This window comes from Felis catus, chromosome D2 (assembly GCF_018350175.1).
Source record: "Felis catus isolate Fca126 chromosome D2, F.catus_Fca126_mat1.0, whole genome shotgun sequence".
Lineage (NCBI taxonomy): Eukaryota > Metazoa > Chordata > Mammalia > Carnivora > Felidae > Felis > Felis catus.
In genome coordinates this window covers 62,644,104-62,665,204 of record NC_058378.1, presented here as the reverse complement: position 1 = coordinate 62,665,204, position 21,101 = coordinate 62,644,104, and the positions used below count along the sequence as shown (strand labels likewise).

Sequence of the window (21,101 nt, the reverse complement as noted above, 5' to 3'; positions counted from 1 at the left end):
AGATAACCAAGGGGATTCTGCATAAGGAGCCCACCATTCATTTAAAATGAGGTCTCAGACAGCCACTCATATATTTTGAACACAGTGCATGAACCTAAATTCAATCTGCTACATTGTACTTTCTTGCTTTTAACTTATGTCTTCGGTAATTTAACGGACAATCTGTTGCAAAAAGGAGACCACCCTCTTACAAAAATTGACATTAGCATAAGGCACTGCTTCCCAAATTTGGAGCATAATTGAGACTATCCAAATCTTACCTACAGGTCAGGAGTTATTTTAAGCTACACACCTGAGCCATATAAAATAAAGTTTGTCTATTAAGGAGCAAATCATGGCTGTGTCCATTTCTTCTACTCGCCACCAAACCTTCTGTTCATTTAATGTTTGCATGCTCTTAAACATTAGGCGGCTGCGTTCAAAAGCATGGAATAAATATGAGCATGATTCATCACTTTGCCACGTTCAAACAGTGATTTGACTGTGTCCTGCTGACTCTCAGTGAGAACAGCAGTCATCAGGTCTCAACAAGCCCCAAGCTGAGATGAGAAGTCGCACCCTAGACCTAGGGCACCAACTGCTTGTCAGTGATGGACAGGAGCGTCGCCTGAAGGGCCCTTTGTGTCTAGATGGAAACACGGGGGAGAGGGCCATGTGTTAGGGCTCTCTGCAGGCAGCTCTGACTGGCAGGCCAGAGAAAGGGGAAGTGCTGGCTCAAAGGGCAGAAGGCAGACTGGCATTTATCTTGATGGCATCAGCTAGATCCAAGCAGGTACTCTGAGCTTGCTATCCTGGGGCGTCCTGCACAGGGCAGAGGCCTTCAAGAGGTGCTTTTGCCCGTAGTGGATCTAGGGAAGGAAAAATTCTTCCTCTAGTCTTGAAGATCTTCCAGCTGGACTAAGAATTAAAGTTACAAGTGCAGACGAACAGCGCAAAGAATCCTAAAGTTTTCTTTTTTTTTTTTTTAATTTTTTTAACGTTTATTTATTTTTGAGACAGAGAGAGACAGAGCATGAATAGGGGAGGGGCAGAGAGAGAGGGAGACACAGAATCCGAAACAGGCTCCAGGCTCTGAGCTGTCAGCACAGAGCCCGACGCGGGGCTTGAACTCACGGACTGTGAGATCATGACCTGAGCCGAAGTCGGACGCTTAACCGACTGAGCCACCCAGGCGCCCCAAGAATCCTAAAGTTTTCTTAAGGGCACACGGAGGCCCAATAATGACATGGACACCGAAACGAGCGACCCAGGCAGGCTGTTGTTATACTTTGTAGACAAAGAGACAATAAATCTTTGAGGAGTTGACGACAAAGAAAGCTTAAGTTTGGGAGCTTCAGTTAGTAAGAAATTTTAAACAGAATTTGGGCTGAGGTAGTCAATTAGTAGGATGTAACAAGAGTTGTTTATATAGTCTTCTGGGCCCTGAATTGCCCATCTCTGGTGATAAGGACATCTATCCCCTGTTACAAGAAGGGGCCCTTTCACATGGGAGATTTATTTCCTGCTCCCAGGGGGACTGAGGAAGGTTTGTGAACCCTTCATGCACAGACTGTAACTTTTACTAAAATAATAAATTAAAAGTAACTTATTTAAAATAATCAATACACCAAAGTGGCACATTTTGGGGTGGCCTGCCCTTAGCCCTGACATGGAAAATAAGTTAGAATCACTAATTTTTAGTTTCAGAGGGCTCGTCCCCTGGGATCTGTAGGAAACTAGTCTATGTTTTTTGAAAGCCTTGACTTCCCCTTGCCTAAGCCTCATCCTCACTCCCCCTCTGTCCTCAAAAAGTGCTTGCCACACACAGAACATTCAATAATTATTTGTAATAAAATTCCCCAACACCAAAGAAGCCATCCTCCATTCAAGAGATAGGAGAGAAGGAAGTCCAGGATAGATTCTCCTCTGTTACAGAATTTTTGTTCAGAGATCTCATTCATTACAAGCTCATGATCTGAGACATCACTGTCTTGATGAGGCTTTTCCTGCTTCCTGAAGAATAAGCAAAAGGTCACAGAAGGTGTTGTGGGAAGGAGTCTCAGAGATTTCTTAAACGGACCCCATTCTTTGGTGGAAGAGGGAGTGGAAAGTCAGAGAACTACAGAGACTTACACATAGAAAGCTTTTGATAAATGTTGTTCAGTGAATAACACAACAGTTTGCTGCATGGAATGTGCCAAGACCTCGGTCTTCAGGCCTCCACCTCCAGTGCCCCATGCATGGCACCACCCACAGGGAAGCAGGTCAAAACACAGCCTAAACTATCCTCCTGCTTATTTGAGCCTGTAGGTTTCCCCTGAAGCCCCTCCAGCCAGTGCACCCCATCTTAATAAGGTCATGTTTCCCAGGAGCTGGAAAGACAGTAAATCCAATCGAGTCAGTTTTGGAATAGATCACACATTCTTTGGACCCCGGATTATGTAGTTGCCTGTGGTTAGGGGAAATGTTATGAGAAATTAGATAAGATATGGCTAAAGAGAGAGGGATTGTAGAGATAGAGAGATGGAAAGACAGATAACTTTGAATACTTGCTTTACATCAAGCACGAGGAGATGCTCACTCTTGGAAGCTTGACAAATTGAGCCAGGACAGGGGACAGCAGATTCACACCTCTGACCTCACACTCCCTCCAGGGCACTCTCACAGTGAGTGTATCAGTCTGCTTAGGTTGTTATAACAAAATGCCATGGATTGGGTGGCTTAAAAGAAATTTATTTTCTCAAAATTTTGGAAGCTGTAAGTCCAAAATCAAGGTGATGGCAGAAGCCTGAGGCCAGTCTCCTTGATTTACAGATGTCTGCCTTCTTGCTGTGTCCTCACATGGTCTTTCTTCTGTGTGTGCACATCTCTGGTGTCCCTTTATGAATCTTAATGTCCTCTTATAAAGACACCAGTCAGACTGGATTACAGCCCACCCTGGCAGCCTCATTTTAACTTAATCATCCCTTTAAGGGCCCTATCTCATGTTAAAAAGCAAAATTCAACCAAGTAAGTTTGAAGATCTAATTGATTTTATTAAACAATTCATGAATCCGGCAATATCTTATTAGCTAGTAGAGAGGAGCTCTGCTGAGCTAAACAAAGGAAACGTTTTTAAAAGCAGAGAGGGGTCATGAAAGAAAAGAAAAAAGAGAAAAGAAAAGAAAAGAAAGGAAAGGAAAGGAAGAGGGGAGGGGAAGGGGAGGGGAGGGGAGGGAGAGGAGAGGAGAGGAGAGGAGAGGAGAGGAGAGGAGAGGAGAGGAGAGGAGAGGAGAGGAGAGGAGAGGAGAAGAGAAGAGAAGAGAAGAGAAGAGAAGAGAAGAGAAGAGAAGAGAAGAGAAGAGAAGAGAAGAGAAGAGAAGAGAAAAAAGAGGGGCACCTGGGTGGCTCGGTCAGTTGAGCATCCGACTTCGGCTCGGGTCATGATCTCATGGTCCGTGGGTTCGAGCCCCGCGTCAGGCTCTGGGCTGACCGCTCAGAGCCTGGAGCCTGTTTCAGATTCGTCAGGCTCTGAGCTGACCGCTCAGAGCCTGGAGCCTGTTTCAGATTCTGTGTCTCCCTCTCTCTCTGTGACCCTCCCCCGTTCATGCTCTGTCTCTCTCTCTCTCAAAAATAAATAAACGTTAAAAAATTTTTTTTTTAAAGAAAAGAAAAGAAAAGAAAAGAAAAGAAAAGAAAAGAAAAGAAAAGAAAAGGAACGTAGTGCCTGGGTGGCTCAGTTTGTTAAACATCTCTTTATTTTGATAGGAACCATGGTCTCATGGTTCTCAAAATCGAGCCCCACATCAGGCTCTGTGCTCACAGTGCAGAGCCTCCTTGGGATTCTCTCTCTCCTCTCTCTCTGCCCCCTCCCCTGCTCATGCTGCTCGCTCTCTCTCTCTCTCTCTCTCTCTCTCTCTCAAAATAAATAAACTTTTAAAAAAGAAAAAGAAGAAAGGAATTTATTAGCAAGACATTTATTGTTTAGGCAAGGTTGCCCTTATAAGGGGAGTGGAAGGGGTCTATCAGTAAACTTGCTAGTATTGACCAGGAAATTCCATGTTGACTGGTTGAATTTTACATTCCTGAATGGTTGAAAGTTCAGTTAGGTTAGGTATCAACTCTTAGTTTGCTAACTTGGGGCCTTAACCCATCTGACACCATTCTGGGACTGTGGTTTTCTTTTTAACACTCCAAATAGAGTCACATTCTGCAGTACTGGAGATTAGGGTTTCAACATGTGAATTTGATGGTGGGGGGTGGGGGCGGGGGGTTGGGGGGTGGTGGGGCAGATAAAATCTCTTTCCCCCTTCCCTCTCCTGCAGGTAGAGTTGAATTTTCATAAGGTCAATGAACATGCCATCAACAGCAGTGATTTCTAGGTACAAGATTCATGTTGAATGGATGGCAGGTAGAGTAAATATACCAAGTTCAGAAGATAGTGAGCTCATGGAGAACTGAGAACGTCCACAGGTGGGCAAGATGGGGGACGTAACTTCTGAGAATACCTTTGGACAGATACTTGGGAAAGGAATAGACATTCTGACAGAGGGGACAGGGCAATGGAAAGCACTAATTCTGGAGTAGTCAGGATATATGCAGATGGTGCTGAGTAGCTGGAGGGATTGAAAGGTGGCAGAGGGTTCACACCATGGATGCAGGAGAGAGAACAGTCCAGAAGTAAAGCCAAATTGTGTCAGATCTTGGAGGAACATGAATGCTAGAACAATGAGTATAGAATTTACCTGTAAGTTCCATTACCTGAAAGTTCCATTCAGAACTTTATAGTCTAGGAATGTCCAGTGAGGGATAGGAAGGGCCTGCTTGATACAAAAGACCAATCAAAAAGATATCATAAGGTCGCAAGTAGCTGGAGCTCTTGGGTGACATAAGACTTCCCGCAATATTCCACTCAAAGTCAAGGTTAGAAATAGCTATTATGATCTCAGTCTGAATACCCTCCCCCCAAATACCAGAACCATCACATGACTCATCAGTTTCAAGCCACTAATCAAAGTACAAAAACCAACCTCATGCCAACAAAAATCAATTTCTGTTTTGCCCTTTGCTTTGTAAATGATCTAGATTTTCCAAGTACAGTAGAAGAAATAAGGTAACTTTTCCAATAAGATTATTTCATGCAAGAAACAGTCTCCTTTTCAATAAATAGTTTTAAACCATTCTCCCTGGTTTCTGAATTACACTACTCTCTGAAGATATATAAATATCAGGTAGCAGTTTTATTTCCTGTGAGTGGGGAGCTTTGGTTTAATAAGGAGGAGAGAGGCAGGGTGATAGACTTTTGGAGATGAAGCAAGATCTATTAGATCATCTCGGCCATTTCACTGGGCCTGCCGAGATTGCTCCCAGCTGCACTGGCATATTCACTGCTGCTCGGGCTAGTCCAGTTTTAAATGATTTAAGGGTAATATATTAAAGGCTCATGACCAGCCATAAAGAGTTGCTTCTTCCTGAGACACTAGCAGAGGCTTGGCTGTAATTGTAGATGGATGCTCATCCTACAGAGGTCTGAGGGCACCTTGCTGCCCTTCAGGCAGTAACCACACAAGAGCCGTAGAAGTCACACCCATCCGGGCCATGGTCATCATCCAAGGAAAAAGTACAAATGCCATGTGCATTTGTCACAACCTGAGAGAAACCATGGGCTGTGCTGCTGACATAAACAACTGTATTCTTACAATCCATGGCAAGGAGATATGGTCATTGAGTTCCTTTCTGAACCTGATTTGTACACAGGGTGGGATACATACCTCAAGCAGCTGGTCTTGGAATATAGGATGGGGTGGGATACATAGTCACCTCCTCCTCTTCCTCATCAAGAGTTACAATTGCCTTCACTGAGTCCTGCGACTGATCCATCGCAGGACTGGGAGGTCCATAACTAGGAATATCCTGACTTGTATATCCTCACCACACCTTAGGTCCAGAGGATCCAAATGCTCTGAGTATAGTTTAACCATTTGAAAGCCTTGGTGGCAAGGTCCAGGACTCAGAAATAGAGGAGAAGGTAAAAAGAAATGGGGTGACTCAACCAAAGAACTAGTGGCCATCAGTAGTCTCAAAACAAGTCTTTAGAATTATAATAATCATCACTAGATTTAGCAAGTGCATACTACATACCAGACACATATATAATTTCTCCTTTTATGGTCTATCCTTGGATACTATTATTATTATTTTACAGCTAGGGAAACTGAGGCATAGGGAAGTTAATTCAACTATCCTTATTTTCATAGCACTCTCCCCCACCCACCCAATCAGCAGCATTTGGGCCCCTCATAGGCTTACTGTCCTTACTCTTCACTTGGGTCACTGTGGTGTTAGCATTCCTTGCTGTTCACACATAGGAAGGCCTGGGATTCATGCCGTGGGATTTATTTACTAAAGGAGATATTAGAAGTCACACATCTGACTGAATCCATCAAAGTCTTCTGAATGTAACTTCAGGAGAAATTTCTTCCAGCCTCAGTACCTGATACAGCTGCAGATCTATTGAGCAACTAGTTGGCTTTTACTTTTGGACATTGCAAAAACTAGAAGTGATGATATTTCACTTTCTGCATTACCAACTAGGAAACTCAGGGACAAATTCCTATCCCACCTCTACTAAGTATGTAAGACATTATTCCGTGTACTTGGATAATCATTTTACTCCTGGTTTTGTTTTCCTTCTACATTACTTCTCTCCCCACTTTCCTCACTTAAAATTATTTTTGCTCTCATTGACACTATATACATCTTTGTAAGTTACCATAAATAATTTTTGAAATGAGAGGATACACAGATATGTTTTAAAACACAAAAAGATCTGAAGGGTGAATATAGAGGTATATATGTCTTGTGAAAATTCAACACATCATCTAGCTGTATACTTACGAATTTGTTTACTAAGAAGCAAAATGGTAGGATAGGTAGCTCTAAGAACTGATCCTTCCACAGAAATATAAAAAAATATCAAGGAAACGCTGTCAGAATCAACGTTGTCAGAACACTTGAAAGAAGTCCAAAGTTCATAGCAATCAAGTGAATTCTGAACCAACAAAAGTCAACTTTAAAATGGTAGGAATCGGGGCGCCTGGGTGGCTCAGTCGGTTAAGCGGCCAACTTCCACTCAGGTCACAATCCCGCGGTCTGTGAGTTCAAGCCCCGCGTCGGGCTCTGTGCTGACAGCTTGGAGCCTGGAGCCTGTTTCAGATTCTGTGTCTCCCTCTCTCTCTGACCCTCCCCCGTTCATGCTCTGTCTCTCTCTGTCTCAAAAATAAATAAACATTAAAAAATTTTTTTAAAAAATAAAATAAAATGGTAGGAAGGCTTTGTGACTTTTTAGTTACATTTGACCAAGCCCCTCTTTAGCTTGATAGTGGTCTTGAAGACAATAGCCTATATTACCCATAGGGGGTCCCTGGTTCTGAGGGAGGGGAGGAACAAGACTTGTTCACATGGAACTCTATCTGTTGCAACCTATAGGAAGCTACCAGCAGGGGTTTTTGCAAACTGCATGTCCTTCATTAGCCTAACTCAGAACTCACTCAGGGTGGAAAAGACAGTGTGCATTCCCCAGAAATATCATGAGGCAAATTAAAAAACCTAAAGCCACCTAAGACAAAAGATTATAATTGAGGCATACAATACCATGCCTAAAGCCTGGAAACCAAAGCTGGGGAGGAAGTTTCTTTGGGAAATTAGAGAATTCAAAAGTCCCCATGTATACTGGGGATTTAAGAAAGCCACACACATGCTCAGGGTAGAATGCATGCCCAGAAAAGACCTGAGAAGACCTTACACTTTCACCTGTAGCTGATCCTTAAGCTCAGTGCAGGTAGAAATTGAAGGCTAAGGCAAATGTTTAAATGATCTAATTGAGCATTGAAGGAGCACTCCTATACAGAACCAATCTCCATAGACTGAAATTTTAGTCTTTGGTTCTAAATACAAACTTTAGTATTTGGTTCTTTAAGGTTTTTTTTTTTCCTTTTTCCTCTCTATCTCTCTCTCCCTTCCTCTTCTCTCTCTCACTCTCCTTTTGGCTTGGGATTCAGGGAAAACTTTGTCAAAACACTAGCTGAGGAGCGCCTGGGTGGCTTAGTCAGTTAAGTATCTGATTCCTGATTTTGGCTCAAGTCATGATCTCATGGTTCATGAGTTCAAGCCCCGCGTTAGGCTCTGTACTAACAGCACGGAGCCTGCTTAGGATTCTCTCTCTCCCTCTCCCTCTGCCCTTCCCCCAGTTGTGCATTCTCTCTCTCCCAAAAGTAAACTTAAAAATGTATATTAAAAAAATAAAACATTAGCTGAACACAAAAGGAAAGGAAACTTCAGAGACACACATAAAAAGAATGCAAAAATAGTTTAGAAAAATGTTTTTTTAATTTAATGTTTATTTATTTTTGAGAGAGAGAGCAAATGACAGAGCTTGAGTGGGGGAGGGGCAGAGAGCGAGGGAGACACAGAATCCAAAGCAGGTTCCAGGCTCTGAGCTGTCAGCACAGAGCCTGATGTGGGGCTCAAACCCATTAACTGTGAGATCATGACCTGAGTGGAAGTTGGACGCTTAACCACTGAGCCATCCAGGTGCCCTGAAAAATTTCTAAGCAAATAACTGAAGTCTATGGCAAGCAATAAAAATAAACTCTGAAGAAGATGAATATGATTTACAGAGTTACCACATCACAATGTTCAATGTCCATTTTTCAACAAAAAAATTATGAGGCATGCTAAGAAAGAAACATGGTCCATTCACACAAATATACACACAAAATTAACAGAAACTGTCCCTAAGGAAGCATAGACATTGGACTTACTAGACAAAGACTTTAAATCAACCATCTTAAATATGTTAAAAGAGTTAAAGGAAACCAGGAAAATAACATATGAACAAATAGAAAATATAAATTAAGAGAAGTAATAAAAAAGAGCCAAACAAATTCTGGAACTGAAAATATAACAAGTGAAAAACTTACTGGAGGGTTTCAGTAGCATATTTTAGCAGGAAAAAAGAAAAATCAGTGAGCCTGAAGAAAAGTCAATTGAAATTATACAGTCTTAGGAAACAGGGGAAAGGGAAAGAATGAAGAAAAATGAACTGAGCCAGAAATTTAAAACTCTTAGAAGAAAATTTAGGAGCAAAACTTTATGACCTCGGATTTAGAAATGGATTCTTAGATATGACAACAAAAGCATGATCAACAAAATAATAGATTAGACTTCATCAAAATTACAAACCTTTGTACCTCAAAGAACATTATCAAGATAAAGACAATCTACATATGGGAAAAAATATTTGCAAATCATAGATATGATAGCAGTCTGCTGGCCAGAAGACACAAAGAACTGTTGAGCTCAATAACAAAAAGGAAACCCAATTTTAAAATTGGCAAAGGACTTGAACAGACACTTCTCTAAAGAAGATTTACAAATGGCCAACACACACATGAAAGGATGATCAATATTATTAGTCTTTAGAGAAATACAAATAAAAGCCACAAGATACTATTTCGTATTCACTTAGGATGGTTATTAAAAAAAAAACAGGGGTGCCTGGGTGGCTCAGTTGGTTAAGCATCCAACTTTGGCTAAGGTCATGATCTCATGGTTCATGGGTTCAAGCCCTGTGTCGGACTCTGTGTTGACAGCTCACAGCCTGGAGCCTGCTTCAGATTCTGTGTCTCCCTCTCCATCTGCCCCTCCCCCCCTTACACTCTGTGTCTCTGTCTCTCTTAAAAAATAAATACACACCAAAAATTTTTTGAATGGTTAATTTTATGTGATGTGACTTTCACCTCATTTAAAGAGGGAATAGTGCAGATAAGCCAATAAAAACAGTTTATTGAAAAACAAAGCTACTGAGGAGTGCCTGGGTGATTGTCAGTTAACATTAAGCGTCTGACTCTTGATTTCGGCTCGGGTCAGGATCTCACAGTGAGTTCGAACCCCACATCAGGCTCTGTGCTGACAATGAGGAGTCTGCTTGGGATTTTCTCTCTCTCTCTCTTTCTCTATCTCTTTCTCTCTCTCTCCACCCCTCCCCCTCCCTCCCTCCAAATAAACTTAAAAAAAAAACATGAAACAAAACTACCAAAAGTAGAAATCAAATCCATTCATCTTTATGTGCCCTCATCCCTGTGACCTTTAGCACGGGCTGGCACATAAGGACAATGAACAGTGTCTGCTTGAATGAAGGAATAATTTGAAGAAAAGCTATAAACTTTGGGGGCTCAGAAGTCCCATAAGATCTTCCTCACCTTTCATTCACCATTTTTATTTGTTTGTTTAAATGTTTCCTTAGATTTTTTTTCAACTACAAAAGCAGTACTCACTTGTTAATATAAGCTAAAACCCAAACCAGACAGCTATACTGAGTGGTGGTGGTTGCACTATTCCTACCCCCTAGCCACCCCACTCCCCAACACTGCCATCCTGCACTTTCCAAAAACACCAGGGTCCTGATATTAGCAGATTAACAGACTGGTATGTATCTTTTCACTGCTTTCTTCACGCTCATTCAAATATCTTCCAATTGATGCGTGCAATCCATCTCTCAGCTATTATCCTGGTATTAGTATTCCAAGGACAAATTACTCCTGGTGCTTTTATTCCTTCATCTTCTCCCCTGAGATGTGGCCAAGAGGGAATGATTAGGACGCATTTTCCCAGGTCAAAGGAATGACACTTCCACTGCTGCATGGATGGTCTAATTACACAAACTCAGAGTTTGATTTGAAACTGGAAGCAAGAAAGCTTAAGTGGGTGAGACATTTGGCGACACCCATTCTCCCACCCCTAAAATAAGCTATTCATTATTTTATGACCATTCCCATTTGTCAGCTGAGACCATCTGCCTCCCAGCATGGATTTTATCCAAAAGTGTTTTGACTTTTATTAATTCAAAGATGGATTTTCATCACCTTCTAATATTTACTTATTTATTTTGCTTATGGTCTGCCTCCCCCATGATCATGTTACCTCCACAGAGCAGAGATTTTAGTCTGTCCTGCTCATTCACATATGCCCAGCACCTAGCATACCTACCCGGCACACAGATGATCAAAAATATTCATTGAATGAAAGTCTACAATCTCCTCATTGGGGCCTCTTATAAAGGTTACATCCTTTTAGAAGAAGTTGGGGGTTTACATCTGGAACATTTCCTCTTCTCTCCTTCCTGGTTTCCCCACAAAGACTACAGCTAACAAGGAGGGTGGGGGAGCTGATTGGCTGACACACCTCCACATTTCTCACCTTGCTGGGTACCCACTAAAGTTTAGAGATGATAAGACCCTCGACATGCATCATCCCTTAAGAATCAGTAAGCCCCTCCACATGATCTCACTGGGTTCTGAAGCCATCCTTTGGGAGAGGTATCACCATTTCACAAGACATCTGGGAGGCATCCTGACAAGGAGAAAGCCAAGAAAGAATCCATGGCTTCAACCATTTGTCCAGGATTATCTTCATCACCCAAGAGAAGACTCACTGCTCCCTCACAAGGTTTCATGCTAAAACTCCAAATGAGTATCCTATTTTTCTACTTCAGAGAGCAATGTCCCCCAACCCTATTTTGAGACCAACAGAATATAAAAGCAGAGGCTCGACTTTTTTTTCAAAAAGCATCCATTGACTAGCTATTTTATTGAGTGCCCCTCAACATGGGTTCATCTGATGTTTTCTCTTACCAGGCGGAGGTTATGCATTTGGGGCAAAAATACCATAGAAGTGGCATTTTTCCACTGAAGTGAAGTTGTGCCCTCAGTGCTATACTCTTTGAAAGGGTCAAGGCCATAAAAGGCAAAGACAGCCTAGGGAATTGTTAGAGGCTGAAGATGAAATGCCATGTGGGATGCTAGAGAGGGTCCTGGGACAAAGGGCAGAAGTAGAAGAACATCCAAAGCCTGTAGTTAATAGTATCAGACCAACATTAATTTCCTCATCGTGTTCATTGTTCTCTGGCTATGGAAATTTCTTCACATTAGATGAAGCTCAAAAAAGGGTACAGGGAAACTCTGTACTATTCTGCAACTTCTTCTGTAAGTGTAAAATTAATTCAAAATAAAAGATTTTTAAAAGTGGTTGTTCCCTGTTTGCCCCACTTCCACTTAACTGGAAGGAGAGAGAGCTCCTCGCTCCTTTAGAGTGACTGAGGTAGGAGCACCCGACCCCAAGCAAAAGGAGAACTAGATAGCTCCAAGTAGCCTCTGGACTCAGAGTTGGATGACTAGCAGACAGTGAGTTCTTCCTGGAATTCCAAGATATTCCACCTTGAACAATTTGCTGAAATTTTTATTTCCACATACAGGAACCTGGATGGTTGGTCTCATTGGCCAAACTCTCTACTCTTGTTTTCACCTCTGTCTGCATGACCACCCACTAATCTTCTCCGCATGCTAGGGCCCTACCTAGGCTGGCAGTTGTTAACGCTGCAGAAGATTTCCCCCCTCCCCTGTCCATACTCTGCTTGACATTTTCTGCCATCATCTTAGATAGCAGTGGCGTGTTCTGTGTAGTGTATGCATGTGTGTGTATGTGCACTAAAACAAGTAATTTCCCATCTATCTTGCATAATTTTCATGCCATCAAACAATACTAAATATTTTATTAGTATTTGTGAAGTTGAAGTCAAGTCACTATCATTTGTGGGTAGCAAAACAAAACAAAACAAAACAACAAAGGACTTACAAGACCTCCTCTACCACATGTCGCTCATTCAGTAAGTATGGATTAGAAACCTTTGGAGTGTCCCATACCATGGAGCAACAGGGAGTGGCTCACTTCCAATCCTGCCAGCACAAGTGAATTCTCCATGATGAGCCCAGACCAACCCAGGACTCATCAAGAAGCTAGTTTTATCTTGACCCACACGATATGTGCACACCTACAGACACCCAAAGAGCAAAAGTTAGCATGGACGTGAGAGACATTCTAAAGGAATGAGAAGGGACACTGAGTTATTAGTTGGACATGGAGGTGTCTGAAAGGAGAAAAGGAAAGAATCCTGGAGCCCTCCTCTCTTCCTGTTTCCAAGTGCCAGATTCTATGCAGCAGGAGGCCTCTATAGGTCCTATGGCAAGGAGGTCTTTTCACCACTGTCTTAGTGTTTTTGGGCTACTGGAACAAAAATACCATAGACTGGGTAGCTTATAAGCCACAGAAATTTGTCTGTCACAATTCTGGAGGCCAAGTCTGAAGTCCAAGTGCCTGCATTGTCAGGTTCTCTGTCTGGTTCATCAACTGCCATCTTGGCCATGTAACCTCACATGGCACATGTGAAGGGGGGGGGGTGTGGTGAGGGAGCTTCCTCAGGTGTCTCTTATTAAGGCACTAATCACATTCATGTGGCTCTGTCCTAATCTAATCACTTCCTAAAAGCCCCACCTCCTAATACCATGACCTCAGAATTAGGATTTCAACATATGAATTTTGAAGCATTCAGACCACAGCACCAACAGCCTCAGTCCCTATTTCTTCCTGTAATAAATTAAACCCTGGACTCATCCTTATCGGTGGAAATGGGGGGGGAAAAAAAGGAATGATTTGGGTCCAACCTGACATGAACTTGACTTTTGAGGTTCTGGACAATTGTAGGGGAGTGGATTGAGGAACTACATTGGTTTTGGGAATAGACCCAAGGATCCAGACAAAGTTTTCCACCTCCATCTCACTTCTGTGCATATAATGATATCACCATGGGTTTCAGAAGCCACTGAGCACAACTTTTAGTCCCCACTCCTCATAGTGTCCAGGCTGTTTGGGTCTCTGAGGTAGGAAGGTACTTAGTGCACAGTGCTCAGAGCCACCTCCCCTCAGAGCTGAGAAGGGCTGTTTCTCATTTAGTCCCTTAAATGTCTATGTGAGATACAGCCAGCTACCTTGTTGCCCAACATAACCAGGGAAATGTGGTTGTCCCACATCTGCTTAGCCCATATTTTTAATTGCTTAATAATGGCAAGTGGGCTTCCCCCTCCCCTCCAGCATAGCAGCGTGGGGGGCTTTGACATTCAGGGCCCAGTGTGTGGGCAGGAAACACAGATGAGGCTGGGAAATGTCAACCTCCTACAGCTTCCCTCACAATTAATCACAGCGTCATATGACAAGGCACACCTCCAGTGAGGAGCCTAGGCTGGCAGTCCCCAGAGCTCAGCCCCAGCCCTGGCTCTGACTCCACTGCTAAATTAGCTGCATGACGTGGGATAAGTGGCTCACTCTCTGGGATAGTGATTAAAAGCACAGACTCAGGATCTAGACCACCTGAACCCACCTCCAATTCCTTTACTTGCCAATAGTGGGATCCCAAGTAAATGACTTAACCATCCACGCCACAATTCTTTCAACTACAAAACAGGCACGAGAATACCTATGCGGCCGGGTGCTTAGAAAGACTCAGATTTAATAAGTGTTAGTTGCTGTTATTATCCCAATTCTAGTCACCTGATTTGATTAACTCTATCCAAAGTTCTACGGGACCTATTTTCAAAGATGAGTAACATATGGAATTTGCCCCCCAGATACTCAGTCTTAAGGGGAAGATGAACATGTGCATAAAACATTTGGGAGTGGGGGAGGTGGGTTGCCTGGGGCCCATCCTGTACCAGAAGCAGGTGTGGGGACTGGGCTCTGCCTGCATCCTCCCATTTAACCCTCACAGCTGTCTGGTCAGCTTGATCCCCCTGTATAAAGTAGGAAGCAGTCTCAGAGAAGTTACAGAATTTGCCTTAGATCACATAGCTTGTACCTGTCAAAGACAGGATTCAAACTCAAGTCTTAAGTCCCTTGCTCTTAAACTCCACATGACTAGGGGATTGGGTGGGATTTGGGGAATGCCTCACAAAGGAAGTGATATCCGAGTGAACTAAGCCTCCACATTTTTGTTATGAAAAGGCAGAATTTCTGGAGCATCTTTCAGCAATGCCTCTTAGCTACATGGGTGAGTTTTTAACCTCTCTGAGCCCTGGTTTTTTTGTTTCTGAATAATCATTGTGTCCACCATGGAGCTGACAGAAGGAATGAGTTTACGGATGTGATGCTGTTAATAGCACCTGGCAGGCACTTAATAGATGTTAATTTGCCATCATCACCATGGTCACCGGGTGTGTTCGGTTGCCCCTCAGCTGACAGGGCCACCTGTTAGTAAAAAGGGAACCTCTGTGTTCACAAGGGCTCTCAAGATAATTTCCCACCAGTTCTCTGAAATGTGACAATCAGCCATTTGTTCCTTAGGTTAAGCATTTGTCCTGTGTCTGGGGTCTCCATGTGAACATGAAAGCCACCAAGAGGAATGAGTAACACATACAATTCTTAAAAGAGCATTAAGTTAGTTATTCGGGAAGGGAGTCCATGCCCTAGGCAGGATAAATGAACTGGCCAAGGTGAAATGGAGGCAGAGAGGAAAAAGGCCCCTATAAGTGGAGACTGACTAAAAAGTAGGAAGGATACAGCGAGGTGCTGCCTTTCTCACAATTCCAAGGGCTGCCCTTTCTAGGTCCACCAAGAGGCCAAGCCCCCTCTCCACCCCCAGCCTTTGGGCAGGGATGTTACAGGAGCTGGGCCCTCATTAGCATGTGCCTGGAGAGTTCAGAGAGGTGAGTGATGGCTCCCCCAGAACAGAGGCGTGTTTGATGTAGGCTTGTCAGCCCCACCATCCTTCACAGGCACCTGGAGCCAAGATTCATATCCCCTGTCAGAGGCTCATCCAACACCCGGTGCTGGCCACCACTGGAGTCCAATTTGTATACTCTCTCCCTGAGAATGGCAGGCAATTTTTCAGGGCCTAGAGATGAGGAGACACACAGTAATGCTACATTTTTCCTAGAAATAGCTTAGGGGCTGGAGTCAGGATAAACTAAGAAAAGGGAAAAGGAGAGGAGGATTCAGAAGGAATGTAATTAACCGTGGATTTTTGCCTGTTTTCTGCCATTGCTGTGTCCCTCCGCCAGCCCCATCTCAGGTTTTCTGGGCAATATCACTTAAATAATGGTATATTATTCTTTATCAGTTCACAATACTAGTCTGTCACAACAGGCTGTCGTTCACCAAAAGAAAATAATGCTAGGATGTGCAAGACCAGATTCATGAGAAATAAAATCCCCAAATCAAGATGAAACAGTTTGACGACTTCAGTTGGACATTCTGCTTTGCCTTCCTCCATTTTGTGTCTCACAGGGGTTGCCTGGTCTTTAATTCATTAAGTCCCCATTATGTGCTAAGGACTGGGAAACATGCAGTGAGGAGTGTGGCCAAGTTCTGTGACCAGAAGCTTACCAAGGGCAGGAACTAGGTCTGGGAGGCTCACTCTGCCCTGTGGCTTCCCCAGTCTTTGGTCCACAGTAGGTACTTCCATAGTGCCTCTTCAGCACTCAATTTCAATAGCACCTTTCCCACAAAAAAAAAAAAAAATAGCGCAGAAACCAACAGAAGCAAAGTCTTATTTTCTCTAATCCATTCCAGGGGAGAAAGCATTTTCCTCATTTTTTATTCAAATTGGACAAGAATTGGGGCGCCTGGGTGGCGCAGTCGGTTAAGCGTCCAACTTCAGCCAGGTCACGATCTCGCGGTCTGTGAGTTCGAGCCCCGCGTCGGGCTCTGGGCTGATGGCTCGGAGCCTGGAGCCTGTTTCCGATTCTGTGTCTCCCTCTCTCTCTGCCCCTCCCCCGTTCATGCTCTGTCTCTCTCTGTCCCAAAAATAAATAAACGTTGAAAAAAAAAATAATAAAAATAATAAAAAATAAAATAAAATTGGACAAGAATAAAAAAATGTTACAAAAATTGACACCACACGTCAGAGAACATCACCATGCATTTTGTGTGGTACTGGAAGAAGGGAATCTGGACTTGAGACCACCAGCTAATGCTAGCTCTGTCCTCAGCTCCCTGTGTGACTGTGGAGTCCCTACAAGGGCACGCAGAATTGGCTTTTCTGCCCAATCTATCAGGATACCAGAGGCAGCTGGAGCTCAAAGATCCTTTAAAACAGAGGTTCTGTGAGTTATGCTCTCAAAGCCTGAAGCTGAGGAAACAAAATGGTGGCCCCCAGTTGTGTGTTTGGGGCCCACATAGGGTTTTAAAGAAAATTAAATTCGGGGCACCTGGGTGGCTCAGTCGGTAAAGCGGCCGACTTCAGCTCAGGTCATGATCTCTTGGTCTGTGAGTTCGAGCCCCACGTCGGGCTCTGTGCTGACAGCTCAGAACCTGGAGCCTGTTTCAGATTCTGTGTCTCCCTCTCTCTCTGACCCTCCCCTGTTCATGCTTTGTCTCTCTCTGTCTCAAAAATAAATAAATGTTTTAAAAAAAAATAAAGAAAATTAAATTCATTGAATGTTTTAAAATAAGGAGATTTTACATTTTAAAATCAGGATTCTCAGCTGCTCTTAGAAAATCTGACAACACCAGACCAGAAGCTCAACCTGAAAATAGTGTTTTGTAATTGAAAAGTGGTTTGTGTCCATTAGACTGAATCTGGCCTCTGCAGGTCACCACACTTGTCACTACCATCAGCTTCCTCTTGGAAGCTGCCTCCCTGGGCCCTGTAGGTGTCTGAGTGGGTAAAAGAGTCTGACCAGGTTACAGCACCATGTGCCCAACATCATCTAGGAATTTACACTGACAGGCAGAAGCTGGCTCCCATGAATTTAGAGGAAAGGGAGCTCCAGGGGGTGGAGAGGACCAAGGAAGTTAAGGGAGTTAAGGGAAGGAATTAAAAATGTGTGTGTGGCCCTACTTGCAGCCCAGGCGTAAACCTTTATTTGCCAGTGCAGGGGAGTTGGGGGAGTGGTAAGTTGAGCTCATACTGTTGGAACAAGGGCCCCGAAATGCCAACTACTATTATTCTCAGCTGTTCGTGCCACAAACCCCAGATAGGAGACGTGGGATTTAGGGACTAAGGCTGCCAAGCTCACCCCCACATACATTTCCACCCCTTACCTTCACGAGAGTAGAAGTAGGGGTCTAGGCCTCAGGAAATACAAGGTTAGTACCAAGTTCTGGAAACCACCCTCCACCTTCACAAAGTCCTCATCTGTAGGTTTCCTCAAGCAGCCAGAGGCATCCCACAAAGACCCAGTGGCAGCAGCAGGCAAACTTCTGGGTTGAATTCTCCGAAAGCACCTCAGGGGAAATAACAGGAGAAAGAAGGGAATAAACCTCCTTTGTGCTTCATTAGAGCTCTTGCTTAACCGAGCTAAAAATAAAACTAATTGCTTTTGCTATTCTAATGTGAAAAATCAGTTTTTAAAGGATCAAAATTCTCTCCCTGGCTGGAGAAATCATTGAATCGGTAATAGAATGACTGCCAATGAATTATGAATGTCGTAATCAAGCCTTCTTGGAAGGCCACAGTCTTGGTTACAAATGGGCACTATAATTAGAAATACATTGAAGCGGCCTAAAGCAGACCCCCTTTTGTCTTTTTTTTTTAAGAGTCAAGAGGCGTGGGCTGCTCTTCAGGTATCTGGCTTGTTCCAAACAATGCCTTGTTCTTATCATTAGGGGAGACATGGAAGAGCACAGAATACCATCCCTTCCCCCTCTAAAAAGCCCAACTAATCTCCCCCAAAGGTAATGGGGAAGTGCTTCAGTTCTCTACATCTAATGCCTGGAATTCTATAAACTGAAGATATTCTAGGACAGCAAGCAGCCTCTTCAAATCCAAGAGAGCTGGGGTATGGGTAGGGCTCAGTCACCGACACGTTAGTGGGATCCAATCCTTGCACTTGAACAGATAGCTCAGCTCTGCAGGATTGGGAGGACATGGGTATTCTTTTCAGGGAGGAAAATGAGAGAAGGGCAACCCTGACGTGAGTATGATGGGAATAAAGCTGCCTCCCAGCACCACACCCCAGCCAGGAAGAAGGGGTCCCCCCACAACACTTAGACAACAAGAAAAGCCCATCCAGATTAGCAGGGCCAATAATAACGACATCTGCTCCAAAAATAAATTTTAAAAAATCATCTCAGAAGGGATTACCTTACCCCATGTTTTCTTGAGGATAGATCCATTTTAAGACAAAAAAAAAAAATCCTCAAATCCTTTACCTTTGAGTTGGCCTCTAGAGATGGATCCATACTAACCAGAAAGCCTGCTGAACCAGAACTCCTTCCAAGAGCTTATTTTAAAGCAGCTCTGGAAATGGCTAGTTGGGGAAAGGAGGTCAGGGCTCTGCTCCTCTCAAGCCCAGAGTGAAGATTGAGCCCAGCTCCTCAATCTCTTGCCACTTGCTGAGCACAACCATATGGGCTTAATCAGTGGTTCTCAGCCCTGATTGTACATTAGATTCACCTGGGAGATTTTTCCATGTTGCTGCCCAGGTCATGTCCCAGACCAATTAAATATAATATCTAGGAATGGTTCCAGGCATCATTATTTGTTAAGGCTTTCTTAGTGATTCTAATGTTCAGTCATGGTTGAGAACCACTGACTTAATCATCCCCTTCCAGCACCCGTTCTCTGTCTTGCTGACCCTCCTCTCACTTCCCAGACCTGTGCAGAGGTGCTTTTCTAGCATGAGAGATCCCAAAAGCAGCAATGCCTTCATCTCTCAGGGTGGGCCAGGTCCTGAGCCATCTCTGTATGGTCAGGACAGCTTCCCCACACACCTCAAATTATTCCATGAGAAAAGACCTGAAAGCACATCTTATTGGGGGTTTTGTGAATAGATTCATCCTCAAGCCAAATTTGTTGGATCAAAAGTCACTCCCTAGGGAAAATCTTTCTCAACAGGACATGTTGAGAAAGAATACCATCTTCAATGATCAACGCTAGCTAAGAGAGCAGAGAGAAATGGCAGTACTGAAACCAAGCACTTGTCGAACTTGGCAAAATTTTTGTCAACAAATTTCCTCATCTGGCTTATAGGAAAAAGAGAGCCAGAGAAAGGAAGTGATATGTCCATTAGCCAGTTCAGTAAATCAACAGGTTAGCTCTAAAGGTATTTGGTCTAATACCGTGGAACTTTGCAACTGAAAGTGAGGTCCATAGAGCATCAGGATCAGCTGGGAACTCGTTAGAAACACAGAATCTCAAGCTCCACACAAGACTTACTGGATTCAAACCAACATTTTAACAAGTTCCTCGGGTGATTCTACTTGACAATGAATTTTGAAATGTCCTGTTGGATAGTGGACAGAAGGTGAGAATAACAGCATGGTCTTCCATGGTCCAGATGAGGACTGCAAGGCAAACTCAAGAAAAGAACAATGTCAAGCAGTGTAAGAGAACAGAAATGCTGTCTGGTCCCAGAAGGGAGGGAGACCCACGTAAATACAAAAGTCTAGAAGCTTCAGAGAGAAGGAGGCCTTAGGGCTGGGTGCTAAAGGATGGATGGAGTTTGAACAGGCAGAAAGGGCCCCTGCCACTGTCAAGGTGCTCTCCTCCCCTTGCCTCTGGGAGCCCTCTATCACCCTCTCCCCCACCTTATGTAGAGCAGGTGTTTCCAGTGGGAGTCCTCTACCCAGTGGGCTTGGGCACTCCTTGAGGCCAGGGACAGTTTCCTTTCCCTGCCCCATCTCCACATATCCACCATATCCACACAGGACTAGGCTCAGAATGACCACTCAAAATATTTTTGAATGAATAAAGAAGTGATTGAATGAACAAGGGAGGACTGAAGCCAGACCTGTAAAACCAGAGTCCAGCTCCATTCTGCCCCTCTTCATCACCACCACCTGAAACTGACCCAGTGAAATTTAGGCTGGTGCCTACAATTACCAGGTCTATGACTTTTAAAACAAAGAAAACTTAATCTAGTGCCCCAAAATTCACCCAAGTCTCATTGGCTACTAACCAGCTGTGGTTCCTTTATTCTGAAGAGAACCCCATGCTCTGTGATCCAGCATGCGTGGCTGAATCCCAAGGGGAGAAGCAGAGCCTAAGGCTTGAAGAGAGGGTGTGGAAGGCCTGCCTAAAATTTTATGGGGCAGAGGTAATAATCACTCTGGAAGGTAGGCTCCCCCTTAGTCAAGATGTTCCCTCTTATGCAGCAGCAACCAGCCTGCAGACCCGCCCCACAAAATTAATGTACGTGGAAGCACTTTGTAGAGAGTAAAGAAATGTGCAGCATAAAATATTGTCATTGCTGTATGATAAAAAAACTCAAAGAGAATATTAAAGTCATAGATATTTTCCATGTATTTATTCT

The 21,101-nt window shown here is 43.6% G+C and overlaps 1 long non-coding RNA gene across 4 annotated transcripts; it reads right to left on the bottom strand.

The window, feature by feature from the left end:
• Positions 1-14,309: 14,309 nt before the first annotated feature.
• LOC123380898 lies at positions 14,310-20,333 on the bottom strand. 4 transcript variants are annotated; one of them, XR_006587277.1, is made up of 4 exons: positions 20,006-20,333; positions 17,890-18,072; positions 16,231-16,341; positions 14,310-15,739 (listed from the first exon to the last, which is right to left on the bottom strand). It is a non-coding gene; the product is annotated as an uncharacterized LOC123380898 (long non-coding RNA). The 4 variants fall into 4 exon arrangements; XR_006587276.1 differs by lacking the exon at positions 20,006-20,333 and adding an exon at positions 18,937-19,487; XR_006587275.1 differs by lacking the exon at positions 20,006-20,333 and adding an exon at positions 19,000-19,480.
• Positions 20,334-21,101: the final 768 nt, after the last annotated feature.